At 43.1% G+C, this 27,954-nt stretch overlaps 1 long non-coding RNA gene across 2 annotated transcripts in view; it reads right to left on the minus strand.

Annotated features, from left to right (window-relative positions):
- Positions 1-1,808: 1,808 nt before the first annotated feature.
- The window catches only part of LOC144990972 (uncharacterized), a 60,238-nt gene continuing 34,092 nt past the window's right edge, over positions 1,809-27,954 (minus strand). Inside the window, exon 4 of one of the 2 annotated variants that reach the window (XR_013654858.1) lies at positions 1,809-1,945. This is a non-coding gene — a long non-coding RNA (uncharacterized LOC144990972). Of the gene's footprint in view, positions 1,946-20,112; positions 24,846-27,954 lie in introns of those variants that run through there. The other variant, XR_013654859.1, reaches the window with a different exon arrangement.

Genomic DNA, 27,954 nt, shown 5'->3' on the forward strand with positions numbered 1-27,954 from the left:
GCTAAAGCTTTCCGTGGAAGCTTCCTGTAATGATGGAAGGAATTAAAACGGCCTCCAGGGTTGTGCAGATAGGAGCCACCAATATTAGGATACAGAGGCCACGCCTCTTAAATAGGCTCTGTTGTTGCACCCTAAATTAAAAAGAAAAAAGAAGCAGCTCCCTTTTCATAAGCCGACTGTCCTCTGCAGACAACATCTCATCAGCCTGAGATTTGATGGAGGGATTATGGTGATGTTAGAGGTTGACCACTGTGAGATTTGCTGAAATGAGCCATCCCTCACATTAACTGCCCCTCCCCTGTCTCCTTCTCATCTTTTCCCCTTGGCCGAGTGTCTGGTGGCTGACAGGGACAAGCTCTGCTGTCATTACAAACTTAATAAAAGCACAAGTGAGATTGATGAGAAAAACAGTGACTTGAACTTCTCTTTTAATTAACTGGTGTCCCATATTGGTGCCAGGACAAAAGCAGGGAGTAAAGAATGAGATATTTTCCTTTTCCCCTCTTCCCCTTTCTGTTTTGTTGCCTCACTCACCAGCAATAATGAACAGCCTTCTGGGACCCAATTACATCCAAGGCTGCATTAGGAGCACAGCAGGCCCAGTGGAAACTTCAGCTGAGTTTTCCCTCATCCCTTCTTTGCCTGCACACGCTGTTACCCTGCTGGAGATGGCCTTCACTTGATTGAATTTTGAATGCTAGCCCCCCCTACACCCACCCCACCCTACACCCACACATTTTCTGCAGTCCTTTACCTTCAATGGGTCTAAACCCACATGTGGTTTATGATGGAAGCAGGAGGCGATGTGTTGTTGGCTGTCCTTCACTTCATAACTGCTCCGCATATGACGGAGAGGCTATCAGTGCATGTACATGAAGGGAAAATAGTTTAACCCTTGTACTATCCTAGGCACTTTAATGTTGAGAGTTGGGTCATCTAGACCCACTACACAGTGCTCTGAACCTTTTTTCTTCAATGATTTGTGATCTTCACTGGTGTCCATGGATTACATGAAATCTTTCCACCTTTATCCACCTTTGTCATGGTAGGGAGAACACGTCAAAGTAAGGGTGGAGTCATCTAAGATAGCACAAGGGTTAATGTCACCAAACTGAATTTCTTTTTAACAGAAGTGAAAGCTCTGTTAGTTGGACCACTGTTTCTCATTTTGCCACGGCAGAAGGTGATGGGTGAATTTCCCTCCTTTGGACAGCCACATTGGTAAGAGATGGTGGTCTGCGATGGCATCCCTCCCCTTACTTTACCGTTTCATCCCTAACCAGCACTTTGGGTAGACTGTTCAACCGAGCTTGGTCTGCCTCCCTGTGGACTCCACAGTAACCAAAAGCTCATCCACTGTTGCTTAGGGCTCTTATTTTGTTCTAGAAGAAAGACTTTATACTGTCAAACTCAGACATCCCATGTGATTGAAGGCCGATGGGCATGGAACTCTCAGAGCTGCAGCGATGCCTGCTTGTGCTGGGTGGGGTGGAAGAACAAAAGCAGACTTGCTAGGGTTTGGATGCCTTTATTATTGTTTTATTTGCCTGTGATTTCTCATTTATCTAAGGTTTTTAAGATTTTAGCTGTAATAATTGGATGGTCTTTATTTGTACTCACGGTAAAAACATAGGTATTTATGTTTTTCTTTCTATAAATCTTAAAAAAATGTAACACTAATAGTGCTAATGTTAACAATATCGTTGTTCAATGTTGCTGCAAACGTTTGGGTTGTAAACAAAGTTAATAAATTATTTGACAATCATCATCAGACAAAGGTTTTTTGAAAGGTGAGGTTTTTTCCAATCATAGTACCTTCCGAACTTCGAGTTGTTTCCACCTGTTCGGCCTGGGATTTCATCTTCCTCAAAATATCCTCCAACTTTGCAAAGATCAGTGGAACACAAAGGCTCGCAGACGTTCAGTCCTCTGTGGGCCCAAAGCCCTACAACAACAACAACAACAAACATTCCAATTACGGGATGAACAAAGACTACAAAGGCTGTTCCAAAAGAGAAATAGGCTTCATCTTCATTCAGGGATGATGATACCTGTGGCAGGATTTTACACTTTTTTGTTTGTTTGTGTAATACAAACACATAAAAACATTGGAAATCTTTGTTTCACCAAAAATTTGAAATCAGGTAATATCATTTTTAAAAAGCATATGGGAATGATTCCATTACTAGAGCTCAAAATACAATTTCTTCAAATATTTGTGAAAACTTGCTACACCAAAGTGCAAAATCCTCAGACTTCTACTGGTCACACCTTTTTTAGGCTCGTCATGATCAAAAATGTTCGTTTTACCTGACCCACCGGTTGTGTCCCAGAGGCCTGGTCGATGTACAATAGCTGGAGGGAGAAAACATTGGCAACAGGCTGGTGGAACAAGTGCTAACAATGCTAGCACAATTCCCAGCCTGGAGCTGCTTGTTCTGCTCCTTTTTTGTGTTGAAACTCCCTTATTACATGATTGTTCGATGGCATTTTTCATTTGTAAAACAGGCCTCCAACCACACATAAATAACAGAATGCAAATTTACTTGGCTCATTTTGGCCGAGCTTGCACAGTGTCCCATTCCCTTTTAAGATTCTCGTTGTTCACGTCTGCCAGCTTTGAGAACACAATTGGCTCCTCAGCCGTTCCTACAGCATCACTAATTTCTGCCCTTTGTGCAGCTCAATTCCAGTGGAATAAACAATATCACACATGCAAAGTTATGCTGTAAAACAGATAATTAGCTGAAAAAAGCAATCCAGGCTATGAATAACAATGTGTCTGGGTAACATTATAACTTTTAAGCAAGGGAGAAGGAAGGATTTGAATGCCAAGGGAAATGAGCTTATCAAATAAACCCTGAAAATGTTCAGTGAATGAAATGAGTCAATCATTTTAATGTGAGATGGGAGCCCTGAGGAGAATAAATAAGCAATCGTCACATCATGCAGGGAGAACAAATGAGCATGGTACACAATTAGGCAGGGTCACATTCTGCTACAGCAGTGAGCGTGAGATGGGCTAATGAGCTGCATGAAGAAGTAGTGTCTGTTTGTGCGGTTGTGTACAGGCAGGGAGGGGCGATGACAATCTGATGCGTAGCTCTTCAGACTCTAATGCACAGACACACAAGCAGCACGTCAGGTAGAAGAGATACGGATAAAAGTACGAGGGGCTGTTGGAAAAGGTGTGGGCTATCAATTGACTCCACATCGGGGGCAAGCAGACATGCAGGCTGACAGCACTGGGCAGGTACAGCAACCGAGAAGACAAAAAGAAGAGAAGTGCCTCAAAAGGACCGAGGCACAAAGCTTCCACAGGCGACTCACAGTTATTAACTATTCAATCACATAAAGGAGAGCTGAAGGCGTGAAAGGTTGCGGACCGAAGCATTTTTGCTTCAGTGCATTAAGAGCCGGGTCCAGCACTCCGGCGGCGTGAAAGAGAAATAGATTGCCTCCCAGGAAGATGACTGCTCAAAGGAGTTGGCTTTTTCTCCCTAATAACAGCAATCTGCTGTGAAAATTTAATACCAAGTACCATTTACACTGAATCTTGATAACTTCTGCTCAAGAAAGCGTATAATATTAATTTTTCATTCCTCGATATACAAATAAACACAACAAGGTCTGCCATCAATAAGCAGACAGTCTCAATGTAAGTGAACTGGAATGGCAAATTGCTAATGAATACCACACAGCTGAAAATGCACATTTCTAGCAATACAAGAATATTGTGTACTGGCTGAAAATAAAACCCCATTTTTCACAAGAGGATAAAATGCATTTCAATGCACAGAAAGGGCGGTATGAGACCCTTAAGCTCACAAAAAAATCTAATAATGTCAGATATAGCTGTATCAGAATATCACTTTAGATTCTTCCTAGGATCTAAAGGGATATTCTGAGCATGTTGTAAGTGCCAGCTATAAGTGATGTAAAGAAAACAAAAAGCAAAAGAAAAAAAGACAAATTAGTTGCTCCATCTATGCCATTAGAGCCAAATATGGAAGCAGTCTTAAAGCCCCATCCTCTCTTGTTGGCCTAATTCCCCCCTCCTCTGCGGTGGATTGACAGGATCAGAAATACATCCATATGCATGGAGACAGAGTCTGCAGAGGGGATGTCAGGTCTCAGCCTGTCCAGCTTTCTGAAAGTACTGGTAATGACACTTAATGAAAGTTGGAAAGCCGTGGGAGTGGGGGTTGAGGGGTTGGGGGTGCTCTTCCCAAGCCCCTGCCCTTCATTCAGACCAGACCTGTAAATGCTATGAATAAACAAGAGGGCTGAAGGAGAAAATATATGCTATTTTCTACCTTTCCTCTCAAAATTTCCTCCATATTTATACATTACCATTCCCTGTGCTTCAGGTTTGGCTTATTCTGTCATCATGTCCCACTAAGGAGTCTGGGTAATATAAGCTGGACTCCTAGAGAAGTAGGTAAAGGGCTGAGTTCCTGCATTTTACTGAAGGGCAAAACCAAAGAAGAAATATTTAACACCACTAAACATTGAACTCTTTCTAATAATTGCAAAAGTGACCAAACCTCTTTTGGCCCTGGTAAAGCTTTCTTAATTGGATGGAATGGCAAACAAAGTTGAACACATGCTCCTTGTGTTGCAGGTGACATAACGAAAGTTGAGATGAGAGGGAAGCCTGTGCAAAGAGGGGTGCTGAGGTTCAAAGTAAACAGACGGAATGAGGGGATAGAGAGACTCTGCTTAGCAAAAGCCCCTAATCAGTACAGTCAACACATGGCAGATTGGGTTCAACCCCCCTCCCCCCCTCGCTCTTGCGTCCCTCCTTTCCTTCCATCACCAAAAACGTATCCCTTCCATCAGCTCCAATTTTCCTGTTTTCAATTTGAGGAAATGTCAGATAAGAATGTGTTGCAAGCAAATACCAGGTAAAAGGAACCCAGCTTACTTTGACGGTAGAAGATGTTAGCTGAGAAGAATGAGACACCTCTGGTGCGGAATAGCTTTTTGCCACCAAATGACCCTTTCAAGCAACACCCAGAATAAATATTTTACTAAGAAAATGTTTTCAAAGTGACATGTCTCATTGGGGTTTTCAGTAAACATAGACAACTATTAATCTGTCTTTCTGGACAGAGGACAGAATGTCCTTGGTTTTTTTAGAGGAAAGGTTTGCCATCTCTAGGGGTTCAAACTATGCCAAGCAATACAAAACAGTTTCTCTTCCTCTGATCAATGACTTCTTTTGCCACCCTCAACACTCCCCAGCCAACTACACAAATGTGTCTTCGCTGTTAACAAGCTTTCGCCATCAGTCACGCAAGGGCCACACAGGTTAAGACGACACTAGCTGGCTCCAACTGAACAGGCAAGAGGTCATTGTGGGTGCAGATAAAGAGAAGTATTAACCACTTTTGTATTTAAAGAATGGCATTTGCTTGGAGATGGGGGGGGACGTGCTGGGGCTGCATTAGCAGCAGAACCCAGAGGCACCCTTTGGGGTGGGCCAACTTCAAACACTGATGTCCAAGGCTCTTGTGCTGCTGATTTCACAGCAAGAAAACACAGACCATTAGTCACAGAAGCACACTAAGGGCGTTGCTAATCCCAGAACAAGAAAAAAAATCAAAACCACAGCCAATACAATCCTCAGTTATAAAGCATCAATGTTTGTTGGTGTCTGTGATGTGCTGCTAAGTGTTTCTATTGACCCATGTCTCAGATGAGCCACTTCAGAAATACTTATGTCTTGACCGAAAGCTGACTTCTTTGTCACTGACCCTCTTGAGTTACGCAAAGACAGAGTATATGAAGTCGCTGAGAGAGCTCCAACAAATTTTCTTCTTCCGACAAGCCCCACTTTAAATTTTAGTCAAATGGTCGGGAGGAATGCAGAAGAGCTCCATTTATGAATAATTCAAAACTGATATAAGGGTACTGTCTTGACTTTGTTTAGGGGATAATGTGTTGGCAGATGTTTGCCAATTCAATAAACAGAAAGAACAATCTTTTTTAGAGTGACAGTCTAATTATCAAAATCTTAAAACAAACCATGTGTCTGATTTAACGATGATAAGTTTTCCTTTCAATAATAAGTGGTACCTACGCATCGCTTTGCAGGTTGTTTCCTGGACTGCTAAACATCTGCAGAGCTAACAGTGTGTAGTGGCTGGACGGGTGCTTTGAACAATTGGGTTAGCCAATTGATTGTGTTTTTTTGATGAGTTATTTATCACCAAACATGACCTAATTACAAGTTATTCAATCAAGTTCAAGGTTTGCGTATCAGCAAATACTTAAAAAAATACAAAGAAATAAATTAAAATAGAAAATGGGTAGATGGTTGAACATGATTTTAACATTTGACTTCCATATTTTTCACACTTGTAACCCTTGTGCTATCCTAGGCACTTTAACGTTGGGAGTTGGGTCATCTACACCCACTAGACAGTGCTCTGTAATTTTTTTCTTCAATGATTTGTGATCTTCACTGATGTCCATGGATTACATGAAATCTTTCCACCATTATCCACCTTTGTCATGGTAGGGAGAACACCTCAATGCAAGGGTGGGGTCATCTAAGATAGCACAAGGGTTACGTGGGCATGACTCAGGCCTAAAGGTCTGATGACACAATTACAAAGTTGATCATTGACCCCTGCTTGGGGTGTCCTGGTGCCACACGCACCAGTGGATACCACTGTGCTCAAACATATTGTTCTTTATTGACAAACATCACACACTGCTTAGATCAGGGAGACTGTTCCTCCAGATCACACCCTTCCAGGCACGTATTCTAATGGATCACTGGTAGGATAGTGAGGCCCTGTTTCAAGCAGACTTCAAGAAAGCCATAATCTGTACTGTCATTTAGCCCAAAAACTGAAACTACACAGAGAGACCTGCACCCAACTGGGAAAAGGACATGACCCTCTTGTTCACTTAAGAGCACATGACGACTGAACCCACACCAAACCCATAGCCTCTTACCAGGGAAAACTTCAGAGTGGCAGAGAGTTGAACCTTTCTCTAGGTGCTTGGTATCAGAGCCAAAGCAATTAATGGAGGGAGGCCTGACTACCTTTAGCTAGTAATGCTCAGGCTTCAACACAAGAGCAGGCTCTTTACCACTCAGATGACATTCCGTGGTTAGAGTTAAAGTCCTTGGACTGGGCTGCCACCTAAAATCACACGGCATTGGCCTTTTGTGGTTCTTCCAGCATGTGGCCAGCTTTCAGAAAAGTAATCCATTAAAGTTGAGACCTGTGGGAAGAGGCCACCAGGTCTGTCCCCAGGCCCAACCCCTGGTCTGACAAGGGTGGGGCCCAGTGATGTCAGTCTAGGCCAGTGGTTCCCAAACTGGGGGGCGCGCCCCCCTTAGAGCCCCCCCACACTGACACAAACAGTGAAACACTGTTTGTGTCAGTGTGGGGGGGCTCGAAAATATTCTAATCTTCAGAAAGGGGGGCCCCGCAGAAAAAGTTTGGGAACCACTGGTCTAGGCAATGTTGTGGACCTTGTTTTTTTGTGTGTTTTTATTTTGTGTTTGAACCTTTATTATCCTCTGCCCTTCCCTACCAGGGCATTTACCCCAAACCATTGGGGCACTCGAGCTCTCAAAACTCCCCCGTAAAGTAGCAGTTTATGGAGAGTAGGGATGATACTACTTTTTAAATCCTTTTGCAAAGTGTAGAATTTGGAATTATGATTCACTTTGCGTATATTTTAAAATGCTTATTTTTTTGCATTATGATAAATGTCTACTTTTCTGTTGTCACATGCTTTTCTCTTTCACCTAATGCAACAGATTCACAGGTTTTTTTTCCTGCCAGTCAGAGAGATGGTGGTTGTAAGTACAGCACTGCCATTATAATGACCTTTCCACAAGCCTGGAGAGAATGCAATGCAGAGGAGAGGCAATAAAAGTAATGAAAGAAGCAAAGGCAATTAAAGTTGTGCGTGTGTGTGTCTGTGTGTTAAGGGAGCGTGGCAAAGATGAGTCTAACTGGAGGCTGCCCTGGAATGCTGTACAGCTTCATATCCCTCATAATCCCTGTGATCGCAGAGCAACCCTTCTGTGCTCCCTGTCTGATCATCCTCCTGCAGCATTCTCCAGACGATCCCTGAGAAAGGACAGCCACATATGTGCACTCAAACAAACACACAAGTGCACATTAAAAGTCCTCATATATGTGCACTTAGCGGCAAACTATTGACAGCAAAATAAAAAATAAAAAAATCAAACTGCCTGTATTGTCAAACACAAGTACACACAACCTCTCACGTACATTTTGGTTTACTTTTAGCTGTACTGTAAATTAGCTGCTCTCCAGCACTCTGCAGAGCAGTTTCCTTGAGGCCAGTGAGAATCATTAATGTCCTTCCTCTGATGCTGCCAGACAACCAACAGCAATTACATCTAAAAGCAAAAAGTAAAAACCGAAAATGCACAACTACATACGCCACATAATCATTATCTTTTTGTTAGGCTGTCTGTGTGGGATGAGGATGTCATGGTGCAGGGTGGCTTGAGAGCCGGTTGGACCCAGACGCAGAGGCGGAGGCATGAGGATCAGGGGCAAAGGGGTTTAATGCGAAACACAAACGAAAAGCGCTGCAGAGCAGGATCTCAGAACTGAAACATAACTCACTGTGACGTGGCAAGAGAACAAGGAACTTGGCATGACAAGACGAGAACACCAGAACAGGAACACTAATGGACCAACACAGGAGGAAGGCAGAGACAAGACTTAAATACAGACAGGGCAGACAAGACACAGGTGGACACGATCAGGGCTGATGGGGACCAAAGGAAGTAAAACTCAAGAAAACAGACAAGACAGGAGACTTTCAAAATAAAACAGGAAACAGAAACAAGACAGAACAAGGACCAAAAACAAGACAAGTTCAAATCATGACAGTACCCCCCCCTCAAGGAACCGCTCCGAGGTTCCAAAAGTCACATGAGGGGGGGGCCCCGGAGGATAAACCTCGACGGGCACAAGAGTCCAGAGGACGGCCGGGGGTCCGTGCCGTCCGGCGAGGCAGGTCCGGAGGACGGCCGGGGGGCCCAGAGGTCCGGCGAGGCAGGTCCGGAGGACGGCCGGGGGGCCGAGCGGTCCGGCGAGGCAGGTCCGGAGGACGGCCGGGGGGCCGAGCGGTCCGGCGAGGCAGGTCCGGAGGACGGCCGGGGGGCCGAGCGGTCCGGCGAGGCAGGTCCGGAGGACGGCCGGGGGGCCGAGCGGTCCGGCGAGGCAGGTCCGGAGGACGGCCGGGGGGCCGAGCGGTCCGGCGAGGCAGGTCCGGCATGAGATGCGTGGAGGAGTCGTCAGGCTTGGAGGCGTCGTCAGGCTTGGAGGCGTCGTCAGGCTTGGAGGCGTCGTCAGGCTTGGAGGCGTCGTCAGGCTTGGAGGCGTCGTCAGGCTTGGAGGCGTCGTCAGGCTTGGAGGCGTCGTCAGGCGTGGAGGCGTCGTCAGGCGTGGAGGCGTCGTCAGGCGTGGAGGCGTCGTCAGGCGTGGAGGCGTCGTCAGGCGTGGAGGCGTCGTCAGGCGTGGAGGCGTCGTCAGGCGTGGAGGCGTCGTCAGGCGTGGAGGCGTCGTCAGGCGTGGAGGCGTCGTCAGGCGTGGAGTCGTCAGGCGTGGAGTCGTCAGGCGTGGAGTCGTCAGGCGTGGAGTCGTCAGGCGTGGAGTCGTCAGGCGTGGAGTCGTCAGGCGTGGAGTCGTCTGGCGTGGAGTCGTCTGGCGTGGAGTCGTCTGGCGTGGAGTCGTCTGGCGTGGAGTCGTCTGGCGTGGAGTCGTCTGGCGTGGAGTCGTCTGGCGTGGAGTCGTCTGGCGTGGAGTCGTCTGGCGTGGAGTCGTCTGGCGTGGAGTCGTCTGGCGTGGAGTCGTCTGGCGTGGAGTCGTCTGGCGTGGAGTCGTCTGGCGTGGAGTCGTCTGGCGTGGTGGAGTCTGGCGTGGTGGAGTCTGGCATGGAGTCTGGCATGGAGTCTGGCATGGAGTCTGGCATGGAGTCTGGCATGGAGTCTGGCATGGAGTCTGGCATGGAGTCTGGCATGGAGTCTGGCATGGAGTCTGGCATGGAGTCTGGCATGGAGTCTGGCATGGAGTCTGGCATGGAGTCTGGCATGGAGTCTGGCATGGAGTCTGGCATGGAGTCTGGCGAGCAGTCAGGCTCTGGCGGGTCGGGCCAGCAGTCAGGCTCTGGCGGGTCGGGCCAGCAGTCAGGCTCTGGCGGGTCGGGCCAGCAGTCAGGCTCTGGCGGGTCGGGCCAGCAGTCAGGCTCTGGCGGGTCGGGCCAGCAGTCAGGCTCTGGCGGGTCGGGCCAGCAGTCAGGCTCTGGCGGGTCGGGCCAGCAGTCAGGCTCTGGCGGGTCGGGCCAGCAGTCAGGCTCTGGCGGGTCGGGCCAGCAGTCAGGCTCTGGCGGGTCGGGCCAGCAGTCAGGCTCTGGCGGGTCGGGCCAGCAGTCAGGCTCTGGCGGGTCGGGCCAGCAGTCAGGCTCTGGCGGGTCGGGCCAGCAGTCAGGCTCTGGCGGGTCAGGCGTGGAGCCGAGCTCAGGCGGGTCAGGCGTGGAGCCGAGCTCAGGCGGGTCAGGCGTGGAGCCGAGCTCAGGCGGGTCAGGCGTGGAGCCGGAAGTGGGGACCGGTCGGGGTTCCGGCGGAACCCCCCTGGAAGCCGGGACGGGTCGGGGTGCAGGCGGCAACCCCCTGGGAGCCGGGACGGGTCGGGGTGCAGGCGGCAACCCCCTGGGAGCCGGGACGGGTCGGGGTGCAGGCGGCAACCCCCTGGGAGCTGGGATGGGTCGGGGTGCGTCCGGGACCACCACTGAACGTGGTTGTGGTGCATCCGGGACCACCACCGGAACATGACGGGGATGGGGTGCATCTGGCACCACCACTGGAAAGCGATGTGGTGCGTGCCGGACCACCTCTGGAACAGGAAGGGGACGGCGGGGACGACGGCGACGACCCCCCCTCAGGGCAAGACGGCTCCCTGTGAAGTCCAGGTGGCTCCCACTCCAGGCATACGAGGCAAACTGGGCCTGATCGAAAACCCAGTAAGACCTCGTGCGCTCGGCTTCCTGACAATAAGCCTCTAGGAGCTGCATGTCCCGCTCTGCTGGGTCCAAAAAATATGGTTGGTCCATTCTGTCATGGTGCAGGGTGGCTTGAGAGCCGGTTGGACCCAGACGCAGAGGCGGAGGCATGAGGATCAGGGGCAAAGGGGTTTAATGCGAAACACAAACGAAAAGCGCTGCAGAGCAGGATCTCAGAACTGAAACATAACTCACTGTGACGTGGCAAGAGAACAAGGAACTTGGCATGACAAGACGAGAACACCAGAACAGGAACACTAATGGACCAACACAGGAGGAAGGCAGAGACAAGACTTAAATACTGACAGGGCAGACAAGACACAGGTGGACACGATCAGGGCTGATGGGGACCAAAGGAAGTAAAACTCAAGAAAACAGACAAGACAGGAGACTTTCAAAATAAAACAGGAAACAGAAACAAGACAGAACAAGGACCAAAAACAAGACAAGTTCAAATCATGACAGAGGAGGAGGTGGCAAAAGCTTGGACTTCATTTTCCCCAGCAGAGCTTACTGATCGCAAAATGGCAAGGAGGTTTTCCCTAAACCAATTAAGAGGCTTTTCTCACCACGTGACTCTGAGCACTTAAGAAGGCCCGATGGTTTTCCCCACGATGCAGTTGATGTTGAAGGTATCACATAAACTAAACATTCTGAAAATACATATAGGCCACAGAAACGTGTTTCGCGACACCTTGATGTAAAAAAAAAATATATAACATGACAAAAGAAGCACAGAGGTCTAAATTAAATATCTCAGAGAGTCCTAGAGAACAAACTCAGGTTTAGAAAATACTCATTGGACAAAGTTTATCGAATCCCAGTTACCTGACAACACAATCTGATCCTGGCCAAAGTGTAAAATTTGTGAACAGTCTGACCTCTCCAGGTTATCACTCTGCTTGAGACGAGCCCTGTGGTCCATACTAATGACTGTAAAGCTCTTCTTCACAGTGCCTTTTGCTTTGGCTTTCCAAGCTAATGTGACCACTTCAAAAGAAGAGCAGACACCCTTTCGTTTGCCATTAAAAAGCTCCCATTATGGCAGTGCATGGGATCTGCTCCTGCTGTTCAAAGTGCTGTTAAAGAAACTGCTGTAACTAGGTTTGATCAGTATCAGCTGCAGTGCGGGTTACTGGGAGCAGGTCTTGGTGAGTGCCACCATGTTAGCATCTGCTGGTGGTATGAGGCTGATCACCTCTTTAGTTTCAGGCTCAGTCCTCTCATGCTGTCCTCCTGTGTGAGCTGAAGGCTCCACAGCTGGAGATGAGATGTAACACAGAGAGGAGCTGATGCCCCATGAATCTTCCCTCTTACACAAACTGATGAAACATGCTCTGCAAAATTGAGTGAGCACATCTGTATTTATCCTGACACGCTGGGCTCATTTTTTTTAGTCCTTAAACTCAATTTCCAACTGCACACATCTGCTTGATGACATTTTCTTTATCTGATTTTAAAATTGTCACAGGAGGCACCATAAGGATTTAAACTTGGCTATCAAAGCAACCACATTCTGGGAATGTATAATTTTTTGCTAATGATCATCCCTGTGGAGGAAACAACTAATCCTTCTAGAACACCCAAGCAGGCGGTAGATTTCTAAAAATGATAAAATGAAGCATTAAAACCGTCTGCCCAGCTATTTAAAGCAGGCTGTTGCACAGCAGTAAAGCTGTGTGTCAACCAATATTAACAGAAAAAATCTCTTACTTCATACAGGTTGCATGCCGATCTGATCTGTTCTTTGAGCTGATTGCCTACATAACTCTTGTGCTATCCTATGCACTTTAACATTGGAAGTTGGGTCATCTAGACCCACTAGACCACTAGACCCACTAGACCCAGCCAAAATGTCGTTGTGTCCTTGGGCAAGACACTTCACCCTCCTTGCCTCCAGTGCGGCTCCACTGGTGTGTGAATGTGTATGAATGTCCCGGTGATGGTCAGAGGGGCCGTAGGCGCGAAATGGCAGCCACGCCTCTGTCAGTCTGCCCCAGGGCAGCTGTGGCTACAAACATAGCTTACCATCACCAAGTATGAATGAGGAGTGAATGAATAATGGACATAATGTAAGCGCTTTGGGTGTCTTGAAAAGCGCAGATAAATCCAATCCATTATTATTATTATTATTAGATAGTGCTCTGAACCTTTTTTCTTCAATGATTTGTGATCTTCACTGGTGTCCATGGATTACATGTAATCATTCCACCTCTATCCACCTTTGTCATGGTAGGGAGAACACGTCAATGTAAGGGTGGGTTCGTCTAAGATAGCACAATGGTTAAAAAGAACAAAAGCCTCTTTCATGCAGCCGTTCCACCTCCAAGGCTGCACCTCGAGTGCTGTTTAAAATGGTCTGTTCTGCAACAGGTGTCAAAATTTATTGTTTGTTCCACCTTCAGACACAGCCACAGAGCTAATTTAGAGACAGAATGCTTGTTGTTTGAAAGGGTAAGATGAAATGACGAAACATCCCTAAAGTTACAAAAGATGCTGTGACCATTTTCAGTCCCAACATGTTGAAAATTAACATCTTTTAGGAGGATGTGTTTTAGTCATTTTCCATCTTAGCTTTGAGAAGAGTTTAAAAATGTAGTTATGCAGAAGAAGGATACCTCTTAAATGCATGAAGGAGATCAAATTGGGATTAAGGAGATTAATTTCAGATGGTAATTGAGAGAAAACCTTTTTCATCAGATTTAACTAACTTTTTATAAAAGGTGTCAAATGTGCCGTGGTTTAATTTGCGAACACATGAATGGATGGTAAATTGCAATGCTTCAGGCTTGTGTCCCTTTGGTTGGTGTTAAATCATATACCATTGAATTGCATGACTTGCAAAGATCTGACTCATTTTGGCTGGCTTCCACTGGGGTTAAAAATAATTACTAGTTTGGAAACACAAATTCAGAGTGAAACTAATTTAATTTGTGAGCATGACTAGAGGGGGACTGAGTGTTGTATAAATAGTTGCAACTTGGCTTCAATCAGAAAACAAGCACGGCGGATCAATCTGCCTTGAACCCTTGTGCTATCTTAAATGACCCCACCCTTACATTGACGTATTCTCCCTACCATGACAAAGGTGGATAAATGTGGAAAGATTTCATGTAATGCATGGACACCAGTAAAGATCACAAATCATTTGAAGAAAAAAGGTTCAGTGCACTGTCTAGTGGGTCTAGATGACCCAACTTCCAATGTTAAAGTGTCTAGGATAGCACAAGGGTTAAAAGGTAACTTAAGGGCTTTGGCTGATGAATTTAATGATGAATTTAACTTCTTTGTTATATTTTACTGTGTTACAGATGATTGTCCAACACAGTAAATACCAACAGAAATGTGTACATTTTCTCAATAGTATTGCTTTTCCGAAAGGCTACATCTGTTTAGGGGCCTGCATTGCCACCTATGTCTGGCACAAAGGGTAGCAACAGTCCTAATTTCTTCCTGCAGAAGAACCAAAATAAGTCAACTACATAAAACAACACATTTTTTCCTGTTTTTCTGGGGATTGGCATCTGTTTCAAAACTTTATCTGTAAATTGTTCATTTTTTTTCAGTTTACACTTCTTTTTGCTCTATCTGCATCTGTTTTGGAATCACTAGAGCTGCTTCTTGGTTTTTGATTAAATCCCTAGTATGTTCAGGTCAATGGTTTTTTATAACTGTCAGTTTCCCCAGTTCTCTATAGCGGTTCGGTTACTGCTTTTTATTGCCTTCCTCTGGTCCTCCGTTAACACACTGAAAACAGTTACAACCAAACAACCCTCAGATTGTTTTTAATATGATGGTTAAAAAGTATAAGATACTGTAACCTAAATTTATAAATGTATAACATCCTGATAGAGTTGCAGCAAATGTAACTTGCATAACCAGAACATGCATGTGTTTACAGAACAGCACACCGAGACACTTAGGTTAGTCAATTTATTGATGTTTTGTAATAGGCTCTAAATGACTTAGGCTGGAGACTGCTGAGCAGCAAACCATGTCAATGTTTTTTTTCTGCATCTCATTTCAGTATAAATATAACTGTATTTTGAAGTGCTTAGACATCTCAGCTAATGACCATGTCATGCAGGATCCCACAGCAAGTATACAAAAATTTAAATTTTATATGCCTTTTTTTTAATTATGCCTAGAATAGCACAAGGGTTAAAGTAAATGCTTTACTTTTTTTGCTGAATGGAAACATAAATATTGCTTTCGTGGGTGGGTTGTCACTTTTTGTACAATAAATTAAACCTGAAAAATAAAAAATCTAAGATTTGAAACTGTAGATGTTACAGAACTTTCATTCATGCCAAATCAATTTTATCCAACAGTTATTTTGAGCTCATGCTGATCCCACTTTAAGTCAAGGTCCTAAACAAGGTCAAACTCTCCTTAGTGGTCTCAAATAATGTGTCCTCTGTTCAGCTAAGGCAGGAAACCAACATCCTGTGAACAGGTCATGCATGAAACTACATCAGCACACCACCATGGCTGCACACTATATGCTAAGTAATCTTCCAAGCTTTAACATTTAGTGTTTGGACATACAGTTTCTTATGTTTTCTAATGCACACTGAAATGTTATGTTTTGATGGCAACGCATCACCTCAGCACAGGTGGCAGAAAAGAATTAGTGCATGTGTACATGTGCCAGGACACAGCAACAGAGGTCAGTGCGCCGTTTCTGCTGCATTAATTGGGATGACATCCACATATAAAGGTCTTTAAAAATTCATCAAGGCAAGTTTTAGTTATCAAGCAAACGCAAGGTGCCCATAAAAACAGTTACAAGGGAACATAAATTCACAGAGAGCACCTTCTCTTGTCCCAGTTTGTCTCCTGAGAGTGGAGTAAAAGGAGCAGCTTTGGTCAACATGCTGTGTCACTGTCTGTGACTGTTGATTCATGTGTCAGGACCTGCTGGTGGTCAAGTATGTGAGGGGGAAAGGCCCTGAGCTTTTTCAATGTTCACCTCCCTCTTCCATTGACGAGAGAAGTGCACTAACAGGTAATCGATGGTGAGTGAATTCCATGTGCTCCCCCTTTGCCAGCGTGATCAATATTCTTGGCAATTAGAATCCCCTATCTGCATGGCTGTGGGGACCTCTGGGGTGGCCTACCAGCACACAAACACCCAATTTAGTCCTCAGCCTTTGACTTAATTACTAAATCCTCCTTTATGCCTATTGGCAGGTGGCTGGCGGGCATGTTCACAGGACTCCCAGTGGCTGAGTAAACATGAAACCTTTGGCATGGTGCTGGTCAAGATGCTGCTGTTCCACTTCAGCTGGCTATTTAAACATCTGATTGCCCGAGAGGTCCCTGACCTCAAATGATCTGCCCATTGAACAACTGGCTCACACACCTGTGTGGATGCAGTAGATTAAATACACAAAAAATAGAGGAAACTGGAAATACATCAAGCCTTAAACATTGGAATCATGTGCCTTAAACCTAAAAAAGAACATGATAGAGGGATGAAAAGAGCGTGTTGCTTGAACCTAATTGTACACAGTGCAGACTACAAAAGCACATTTATCTGGATGTATTTTAACATAGATAGATAGATAGATAGATAGATAGATAGATAGATAGATAGATAGATAGATAGATAGATAGATAGATAGATAGATAGATAGATAGATAGATAGATAGATAGATAGATAGATAGATAGATAGATAGATAGATAGATAGATAGATAGATAGATAGATAGATAGATATTCTTTATTGATCCCACATTGGGGAAATGTAATTGTCACAGCAGTTCCAAAGAGCAGAGAAAAGTGACAGCAATGTGCAAAAGTGAGGGGTGTTCCCAACTGTGCAAGTATACAAATACAAAAATGTGCAAAAATAGAAAAAAGTAAAAAGTAAGTAAGTAATAAACATGTAGTATCTAGCATCATTTGTATAAAAACCTAAAGTCTAATCTGACAGGTTCACCACTTTATGTTCCGGTATAAAAGAAAGATGCATCAAAATACCTTCTGCATGTGACCACAGTGAGATGTGCTATGTGCAAAGACTTTTGCTTAAACTTTAGGAGTTTCCTCACAAACCTGGTAAAACTATAACAGATAATATCAAGCAGTTTAAAACACTCTGTTTTGATCACTGAATATTGCTGTTCCTTTAACTGTTTACTGAAATCATGAATGAATGTTTTCTGAAGATCATCAATCATTACTAGGCACTGGATTTTGTTACTTGAAGAGAATCTATCTGATCAGAACCGAATTCAAAACACTGTAAAACTATCAAATGAATGAACTCAGTAGGGGTGGGATTATATAAGCTTGCTTCTTCCCACTCCTTTTCAAGCAATAAATCAAACTCTACTTATACTTTAGTTAATAATCACTATATTTAATTAAGCAAATGTGATTTAAGTGACATTTTTGTTTTGTTTTATTTTTCTGTCTTTTCAATCCATGCATTTCATCATTTCTGTAATGAGTTTGATAAATATGTGTAAATTCTTTATTGCTGTGACTACAATGCTTGAAATAAATCAATAAATCAAATCAAATCAAATCAAACTATGAGTATTGATAGATGGTTGGACAAAAAAAATGTTACTTAGGGTGTCTTTTCAACCCCTTTAACCTTTGTGCTATCTTAGTATGGAAGCGATTATATAGCATGCTACATAATCGCTTCCATATCTTAGATGACCCCACCCTTGCATTGACATGTTCTCCCTACCATGACAAAGGTGGATAAAGGTGGAAAGATTTCATGTAATCCATGGACACCAGTGAAGATCACAAATCATTGAAGAAAAAAGGTTCAGCGCACTGTCTAGTGGGTCTAGTTGACCCAACTCCCAATGTTAAAGTGCCTAGGATAGCGCAAGGGTTAAAAACGTATGTTTTTAACTGATCTACAACCCTCTGTGAATGAGAGTCAAGAGCCCAGTGATGCTGTAGCAAAGACCAGGCTGAACCTGCTCCAGCTGTTGTGTGCTCTATTTCAGAGGTCTGGCTGCAAGCGGCCCCCAGGTCTTGCTCCACAGTGGTAACACATTAACACTCCATGCTTTTATTACCAGCTGACTGCACTGGTCCAAACCAGACTTGTGCCTGCAGTATTCTTTTCCTATAAAAGTAAAGTAACCAGTTAGGGAACACATTCAACTGCACAGTTTTATTAAGTTAAGGAATAAGAAGGTGCACTTTATGAACAGCAAAGTTTTCGCCAACAGCAGTTTGTGTGGCAGACAGCCATGGTTGAGCTGCTTCATTCTGGGCATCACCACATGATGCATATTCCCCTCCTGGGTGCCTTGAGCTCTCAGCTGGAGGAGGGCTTCTTAAGGCATTAATGTACACATACACACATGCAGTCCCAACACATTGTCACTTTCTGTCACATATCCATAGAAATGCCCTGAGGTAAAGTAAAGATGGTGCCCTAAGACTTACATATTCTTTTTGAAGGACAGGGCAAGAAGTGCCTGCCTTCTTCCACCCCCTCAAGCTATCCACACACCTGCTGCACTGCTTTCGATCTGCTGCATGCCCCTAATTTGTTTTTTTGCCATAAAGGTGACATATATATCAGGAAGGGTAGGAAATGTCCTGGGCAGAAAGGGCTGGCTCCCTGACAGGTGTCACCCCCAATCTGCATAGGTCTACCTCAGATGTGCTAACTATTCAATTAACCAGGTCATTACAAAGAGTGGGTGCCAACACGTAATTATGTGTGAGACCTGGGCTGTGAATAAAATATTAAATGCGTGTGGGTGTATTTGAGTGGATGGTGGGCACACATCACGTTATTGTAAAGAGTTCTTTCTCACTCTCAACCATCTTGACACTCAGTGTGGGGCTTTGGGTAGATGAGGTAAAGAGGCTCATGACGCTTCCCTTGCATCCTCAGCTTCTTCTAAAGCTCATCGTCCATTTCCCTTTCAGTGTCAGACAAACCCGGAAAGAACGCTGTCTTATTGCTTTGAGTAAAAGATGACCAGAAACATTAAAAGCTGTATCATTTACCACTGTTAGAAAATTATTCCTACCATTGAGGCTCTTTATCTCACACCATTAAAATAATGAGGTGTCAGTGTGCTTGGGCTCCATGGCTCCAATGTTGACACCTATCAAGACAAATCTATATTTCATGGCCCCTTGCAGATGTATAAATAGCCAAATGAGGTGCACTAACCATCTTTAAAACGACACTAAAAGGTTGCCAGAAGATGGCAAGTGTCACGAGCCAGTTGTTCAGGTAATCAATCTGGAGTGAGAATAGAACGGAAGGCAGGGAGAGGAGTGGAGTGTCCTGCCCAAGACGAAAGGCACACAGTAAGGCAACAAGCACCGCACTAAATCACATGTCTATGGCATGCTCGCTCCACTGACACTCGGCTATTTCAACTGACATTGGGCTTGCTCGACAGCCTGATGGATCACTGAACAGTACTCCATTAAAGTCAAACGGGCACGACGGGCAATGACTAACAAACAATTAGTCACTGCTGTGGGTATGGGCTCTTGTGGCGTGGGGGCCTTGCAAGTTTTGGGGCAAGTCGTTACACCTCACGCAGCATTGGGTCACCAATTTATTTATTTATTTAAACTCTCAATAAAAAAAACTATTTTAAGGTTTTAAAAAGATAACAAAACACCTATACTGGAACTGGTATTTTTCATGAGAAACTGCTATTTCTTTTTTCTTTTATATTTCTTTTGGTGGTTGTAGTCACCCATCACACTAATGTCAAATGTTTTTGTCGATAAAAGCTACAAAGTAAGTGGTGCATCGACTTCTTTAGATTTTGGATTAACTGAAATTAGAACAACACACCTGTTTCAAAAAAGCCAATACAGCCGATGAACCATTAGGTGAAATAAACAACCTCTAATTACCACCGAAAGCTTGAGAAGCCAGCAGAAAGCTTTTCCTAAGCATCTGACCTTTCTGCAGAGCTAATTCCATTTTTAAAGGGATGAGATTAAAAGATTTGGAAGCCAAAAAAAATGTAAACCTTCTTCCTGAAAGGCTCTCATTTTAAATAGGGTTAGCAGAAAACTTAAACTTATTTTTTTTTTTATTTTGGCTAAAAACAGTATAATCCTAATTAAAAGCCAATTGGGAATGCTTTTACTGTAGATCAAGAGAGGATCAGACTTGAAATGACTTACTTAAATCAAAAACGTTACAGACGAGTAGGGTTGAAATGTTCAGTGAGAAACATTTTACTTGGGTTTACTTGTTTATAATGGAGGAGTTCTTAAACGACCACACCACTTAAGTCAGTGGAGGAGGTGAGCCCTCTGTCAAACCCGTGTCTTCACCTCAGCCGCTGCTGGTCTCCATTGAGCATCCACACCCTTTACTTGTCAAGCACACCTCTCTCAGCATGAGTTTCCACTTTGGTTCAGCAGCGCTCGGAGGTGATCCTGACCTTTTTATCTCACCGCAGCCTTGTGTCCTCACTCACATTCAGTCCACATAAATCTGTTGTGGCATTTCTATGAATGAGCAGAAAGCAGTGCATCACATTTCGGTATTCAAGTACAGGGTTTCGATCTCTCGTACTCGTGCTTGCATTCATACATCAACTCAGTTTGTCAAAATATCAGTTCTGCCTTTTTACTGGCTGAGCCATGCAGTCCAAGGCCTTTGCATGATATAAAACTTAGATCTTGTATCTACTGGGGCTTGTATTTCCTCAGGCACGATGGCTTATGCTTTTTTTTACAGTCTTGGATTTACTGAGGTGCCTTTCATCTGGTTTGGTATCTCGGATAGCAATCAGTAAAAACCAGAATTGTGGCAACTGAAAAGCACAAAAAAACGAGTTGGAAATACGCAAACAAAATTTGAAACTTTTGTGTCTGTACAAAGATTCTTTGTGAGCTTGATGAAACAAGTACAAAACTTGCTTTTGACCACATTTCATCAACACGTATTCTGAACCAAGTAAGCTGAAAAATGTTGATTTTGCCATCACTTTCTCCTGATGGTGTTACACATGAACAAACACAGGGCAATCAGAAAGTTATCAATAAGAGTTAGAAAATTACAAGTGAAAAAAAGTGTTTTAAGCTACTCTTCTTTGATGAATTCCGGGTCTAAAATTTGGACCAGCTGATATCCACCGCTGATGTCAAGCAACAATCTTACAATATATAATGCTTATTATCAGTGCTTTTATGAGATAAACAGTACTGTTCACCATTAATTGCAAATCAAATCTTGAGTTACTCCAAAATTTCCAAACCTATTTTTGTCAGCTTAATGTCCAGTTTATTTAAAGTTAAAAAACATTTATTGATAACCTGTAGAAAGTATTTTTCATTTTACAAGTGTAACACATAATTCCAATTGTTTATTTACAAGGTTGTCTTGCCTGATTGGTTTGCCCATGTTCAAGTAAAAAGTCTAATGGTAATCATGAACTGACTGTGTAACAAAAAAGTTCACATCTTTAGGATTATTGGGGATTTTGCAATTGTAGTAATGTGGAAGTTCAGGCTCAACTGTTTCCAGCTTGTTCATTGAGCGCCATAGCTTTCTTTGTGAGTCATTCAGATCAACTTCAACTAGCTCAAAATCTAAAAACAAGTATGCAGTCAGAAAATGCTAAAAATGTTTTTTTTCTGCACAACTGATTCAGTGTTCGCGTTCTCCTAGTGTCATCCTCATCAAAAAGAAGCTATGCTATCATAAACAACTAAGTGTTGCAACATCCTTGGCAAACAGGAAACAGAACTCCTCGTTCACTTATTAGTAAGACCACATCAACAGTGAGAGAATCCATTATTGCAGCTGCAAATGTTGGTTTGATTATATTCTAGCATGTGTGTATTTGCTTATGGGCAGGTAGCTAGATAGAAAGCAAGCACCATGAGAATTAACAGTGAGACAGATGTGTACCTACCATCTTCCTACAGCACCACTGGCATTTTTATGACACCAGCTCTAGTGTACATTAGATTATTAGACTGCAGAGTACAATATCCCAGACTGGATAATATTGTTTTTCCTCTGGCTGATGATGCATTACAAAAACAAGGAATGGTGTAACAGATGTCTCTTGGGGTAAAAATAATAAATCACATGGAATAGCAGCACGGTGTAGAAAAATGCTCTCGCAAAGACACCCGCATCCATGAAACACTTCAGAGATTCATTTACTTTCTTCATTCCCGCTGAGCAGCGAGCCAGGGCAGGGAGGAAATGAGACAGAGAAATGTGGAAGAAACGATTAGTTTGCATTTAACTTGCAAACATCATTAGGGCATCAGTACTAATTGTGTTCCTTTTAAAATGGGCAAAATCTGATAATGACTTCATTAGGGACTCGCTGTAATGATGACTCCCAGGGTTTAGAGAGGAAGTGCTACAAATACAAGGAGAGTTCAAGAAAGCATGATGGTATGGAGGAAAGAATAAACGCACTTAGGCGGAATCACCATTTACAAACGAAGCTAATTACACACCAGCACCAGCGGCTGAGCAGCAAAAGCGGAATAAGATAAGATCAACAGAAAAGCCTGAATAGGTGTGTTTGTGTGCAACCTATGTGTATGTCTGTCCTCAGTGTAGGAGGGAAGTGGTGGAAAAAGTGTTTAGGTTTAATCCATAATATGGCAGCTCGCTGTATGGCTGCATAAGTTACCCCATCAATCAGTGCTAAGCTGCAGTGTAATTTTCTTTCTGCCTATTTCTCTCCTCACACCATCACAAAGACAACACCCCATGGCTATTTCAGATGAGAGTCAGAACTGGGGAGAGGCAATGGGGGCGAGAAGAGGGGGTTAGGGTGTTTATGAAGTAACCTCCTCTCTTCTCCCCTCTCTTTTCGCTCCTTCCGTCCAGCCAACTGATTAGTTTTCAAGTAGATTGCTTGGCCAGCAGCACTATTAGCATAAAATTTCCATGCTATTAGACCCTCCTATAAATCCCTTTTATCAAGCTGCTTGTCAAACACTACATTTCAAATCTCATTTTGTTTCTAATATCATTTTCATCTTGGGGGTCTTTCCATATTTGGGGTTCGATGGGTAGAGGGATCAGAATCTACAAGGCAGACCGAGCGAGGTTGCTGCTGGGGTGCTGGCGGGGGGTTTTACAGGGCTGTCATTGCAAAGATAAACCGAGTCATTAATCAGAATTAAAAAGAGCGCTGGGTTTGAAATGAGATTCTGTGCGAGCAGGAGAACCTTTTGTGTGTGTGTGTGTGTGTGGGTGTGTGTGCAGGGCTGAATACTTGTCAGCATTTGCAGGTCCTAACAGCCCAAGGTCAGTGCTGATGGGTGAGGTGACCTGAACTGAACTGAGAAGAAAGCAACCTCAGCTCAACCTGCTATCTTCTGCTTTACACCATTGTTGTGCATTAGCATGTCTGACACCTCTCAGAGAACCCCCTCTTCCACTTTTTAATATCTGTCGATATGCTCCTCTAGGAACGCAAACACAGTCATTAGTTGCTGACTACAGAAATCTGCTGTACTGTCAGTAGTCCCCCAATGAACACAGCCCCATACTGTAATGTTAATTATGAAAAATAAAGAAGGCAAACGATGGGGAGGGGGGGATTAAATAAGCATACACAATCATTGCAATTTAATCAATCTGTATTAATTAGAAAACATTTGTTGTGAAGCCATCAAGGTGCTTAAATAAGATTGGAATAAATGAACTGTGCACGTAGAAGTGTGCCTTAATTAAATTATACAAATTCATTCTATGGCTTGTGCTGTGTTTGCTGACACCATGGGGAGAAAAGCATTGCCGAAACATCAAAATCAAGTCTTACATGAACATTTAACAAACTGTGACAAAAAGGTTTTAGATGCTGACATCTTAAAATGAAAATTCATTTTTCTAGTCTAAAGGGGAGACAATGCAAGAGTTCCCATGGAAAATGTTGGCACACTGACCATGCATGTAGCAATATAATTAAACCGGTTGGTTGCTAACGTGTGCTGTGCGTGCGGGTGGGTAAAAGCACTGATTGATTACTCCTCAGATTTTAGGTAACCGTTTTAAATCCATTAATTTAAAAATTTTCGACTTGAGGTTTGAGAGAAAACTGCGATACAAGCTGCCCCGGCTCTCATACAAACCTTGGCATAAATTGAATAATATACTAAAGATGCTGAAACATTTCTATTTATCATCCACCTACAACCTTCAGCATTTCCTCTGATTTCCTTTCATAAACAAAAGCTCATATTCCAAACACTATGTCCTACTTGTTGCCGATTGCCTGCATCACGTGTGTTCAGTCAGTCAAAACCTTGTATCACCTGATCCAGCTAATCAGCAGGGAGTGGGGCTAAGATAGCTGGAAAACAAGGATGGTGGATTTCTCCGATCAAAGCTGAAGACACTGTTTCAGAGGGCAATGCATGGTGACAAAAACAAAACAAAACAAGGATGAATGAAGGAATGGAAAAACAATGTGGTAAATACAGTAATAGATAGGTAAGAGTAAGAATGTCATGGCAAGCTAGGCGAGGCAGACCCAGCCGCTGGAACTCGGAAGGAAAACAGAGTAAGTTGGTAAGTCAAGTTTTAATGATATTCGGAGTTGCTTGAGATCTTAATGTGGCTAGAGGCTGGAGAGCAGCGGGTGAAGTTGCTGGAAGTAGCTTGAGGTAGTAATGGCTTGAGGCGAGACTGGTGGTCGGAGTTGGTTCGTGGCGAGGCTGGAGGTCAGTGATGGCTCGAGGAGAGGCTGGAGGTTCTTGGTGTTCCAAGAGGTTCTGTGTCTCAGGTAATCCGGTGACTCCGGTGTCCACTTGTGGTCAGAATGTCCTGAAGGCAAGGCAATACAAAAGTTAGCCGTGAACATGAACACTTGGACTAAACTGGACGAGAGACCAGGTTATGCACCATTAGGGGCAACGAACTGGCGATGAATGATGGTTCTGGATCTCCTTAAGTAGGTCTGGACGGTAATGAGGTGAGTAGACACAGCTGGGAATTATCAGGAGCCACGCAAAGAGGGGAAGGGGAGGAAAGCTGACAGAGGCACCATGACAAAGAATGTGAAAAGAATGAATAACTGGATGAAAAAAATAGTAAGGAGCGGAAAAATGGATGAGGACAGCATACTGATGACTGGATGATCAGAAGGAATGGGTTTGGGGTGAGGGATAAATTGATGAGAAGAACATAGAAAAAAGTAATGAACAGATGAGTGCGGGGAATCAAAGCAAACTGCTGTATAGTCAAGCTGGACATTGGCATGTCAGGTTTAATTTAGACCTATGTCAGGTTATGAGAGATTATGGTTGGATTGTTTTGTATAACCAAATCAACTTGCCATGTTGGTGGAAGTTTGAATCTAGACAAAATCTTAGTGCCTATAAAAAAAGGTTAAAAAGTTTTAAAAAAAAAAGTGCACATTAGAAAGAAACCCTGAGAATACTAATAAAAACAGAAGGGTCTAACCACAGCCTACTCCACTTTTAAAACATGAGTTTCCAGTCCAACCTGTGGTGTCCTTTCTGAGTACCGATAAAATCGGATTTCATCACCTGTCCTTTTTACCCACTTTAGATCAGCTAAGTGCCTCGTGCGGTTGTTTCTTCAGTTGCTTTTACCTACATTCAACTTCAACTCATCTCTCTTGGTGTCTTCTTTTTGTGCATAAAAATGAGTCGAGTCAAAGGGAACGCCGAACCGAGCAATTACTAACAACCCTCTTACAACCCCCTCCTTTCTCTTTGTGTAGGGTGGGAATAGAGGGAGGCCAAGTGCCCTTCAGCAAAAATGAATTTTCCAATTTCGGTTAGTTCTTCCATGAATAAATAAACAAATAAATAATTGAAAGGGGCAACATAAATAAATAACATCACAAACAGTTCAGCAGTACTCATAAGTATTCTGCAGATAACTTGGGCTGCATTCTAATGATAAAAACAGTACATGAAGCAGGTTGAGATGTATTATTCAAGACTTTTGATTTAACCTGAAATAAATGAATAAATACGTTTCTTTCAAGGAACTCAACACATCTTGTCAGCACTGAAGTGACAGGCAAGTCCCATTTAATAAATGCAAGGACAAAAGACAGAACAAAAGAGAAACAATAAAAAAAATGTTTAAAAAAAGTTACATTTAAAAGATTTTAACAAATTAATCAAATACACTTTGTGAATCGATGATATTATCTAAGTCTCATAAAAGCACACGTACAAAGATGAGATGCAATTCTGCTTATTTTTTTTTATATTTGTGATCATCTTTTCAAAAAACTTTCCAAAGCAAATCTGTTTTTAATTATTGAAACAAATAAAGATTTTTGTCCATGAAAATATCTGCCTATTTTAGAAACTAAAAGCAAGACAAAGATCCTCAGATGCATTATATATATATATATATATATATATATATATATATATATATATATATATATATATATATATATATATACATACATATATAAATAAACACACACACATATGTATATAAAAAAGGTTTTTGTGACTACACTTGGGAACACTTTCAAAGTTTTCCCAATTTTTCGGACTGACTGACCTTCATTTCTTAAAGTAATGATAGTCACTCGTTTTTCTGTATTTTACTGCTTTTTTCTTGCCATAATACAAACTCTAACAGTCTATTCAGTAGTATTATCAGCTGTGTATCCACCTGGCTTCTGCACAACACAACTGATGGTCCCCACCCAATTTATAAGGCAAGAAACCACACTTATTAAACCTGACAGGGCACACCTGTGAAGTGAAAAACATTTCAGGTGACTACCTCTTGAAGCTCATCAAGAGAATGCCAAGAATGTACAAAGCAGTAATCACAGAAGAAGGTGGCTACTATGAAGAACTTAGAATATGACATATTTTCAGTTGTTTCACACTTTTTGTTATGTATATAATTCCACATGTGTTAATTCATAGTTTTGATGCCTTCAGTGTGACTCTACAATTGTCATAGTCATGAAAATAAAGAAAACTCTTTGAATGAGAAGTTGTGACACATCACCCCCACCTCACACTGAGTATAACATGGTTCTTTAATAAAATGTGAAGTAGATATGATAGGGATGCATGTTTAAACAAACAGCTCTATCAATGCATACAGTTGAGAAAACATTGTGAAAATTTGGATTTTTGATAAACATTGTGCAGAAACGAAGTGAAAAACTATCACAATTATTGAAAAGATTCCTGTCAGTAAATGTGGTGGAAAGCTACTCTTTGTCCCTGATGCATCTTGCTTTTTCAAAGCTCATTTTGGTCTACTGTTAATATGCTTCCTAAGCACAAAATGTTAATTAAAAAAATAACACAAGACTAATATGCATTTTAACACTCTGCCAGTGAACGCCAGGAAAAAGAAAATCTAATTTTCTCTGCGATTCTGCTGATTGCAGTCTGAAGAAGTGCTGAAGTTAATTAGAACCCTGCACTGTGATGTGAGGAGAGGGGGACCTCACGGCACACTGCTGTCGGTTCTTCTACCTCTACATGACTGCAATCACCCTGAGCCTGCTCATCATTACTGCATTATCATTTCATCCAGACGAAAGGTCCACCCTCCTGCCATCTCCTCTTTTGCCTCATCAATGTCTCCAAACACGTCATGCAGATCTTAGACGTCAGAGTCCCACAGACACGTAATTTAGAGCTTTTTGTTCCTTTATTTTTGACTAATCCTGCTTCTTCACTTGTAAACTTCCCAGATTTATGTGGGAGTTTCTGGAGACTTGGAGTGAAATAGATCAGGACCATACATAATATATATATATATTTTTTTAGAATATGTGAAGTACAAATTCAAGTAGGTTCCTTTATGACTACAGCGTTTGAACACAACCAAAATGACGGTAAAGAAAGAGTTTGGATGCATTTCCACTCATCACAAAGGCGAAGGCGCATTTTTATGAAGTGAAAAAACTCAC

This window comes from Oryzias latipes, chromosome 3 (assembly GCF_053564925.1).
Source record: "Oryzias latipes strain Hd-rR chromosome 3, Olatipes_Hd-rR_3.1".
NCBI lineage: Eukaryota > Metazoa > Chordata > Actinopteri > Beloniformes > Adrianichthyidae > Oryzias > Oryzias latipes.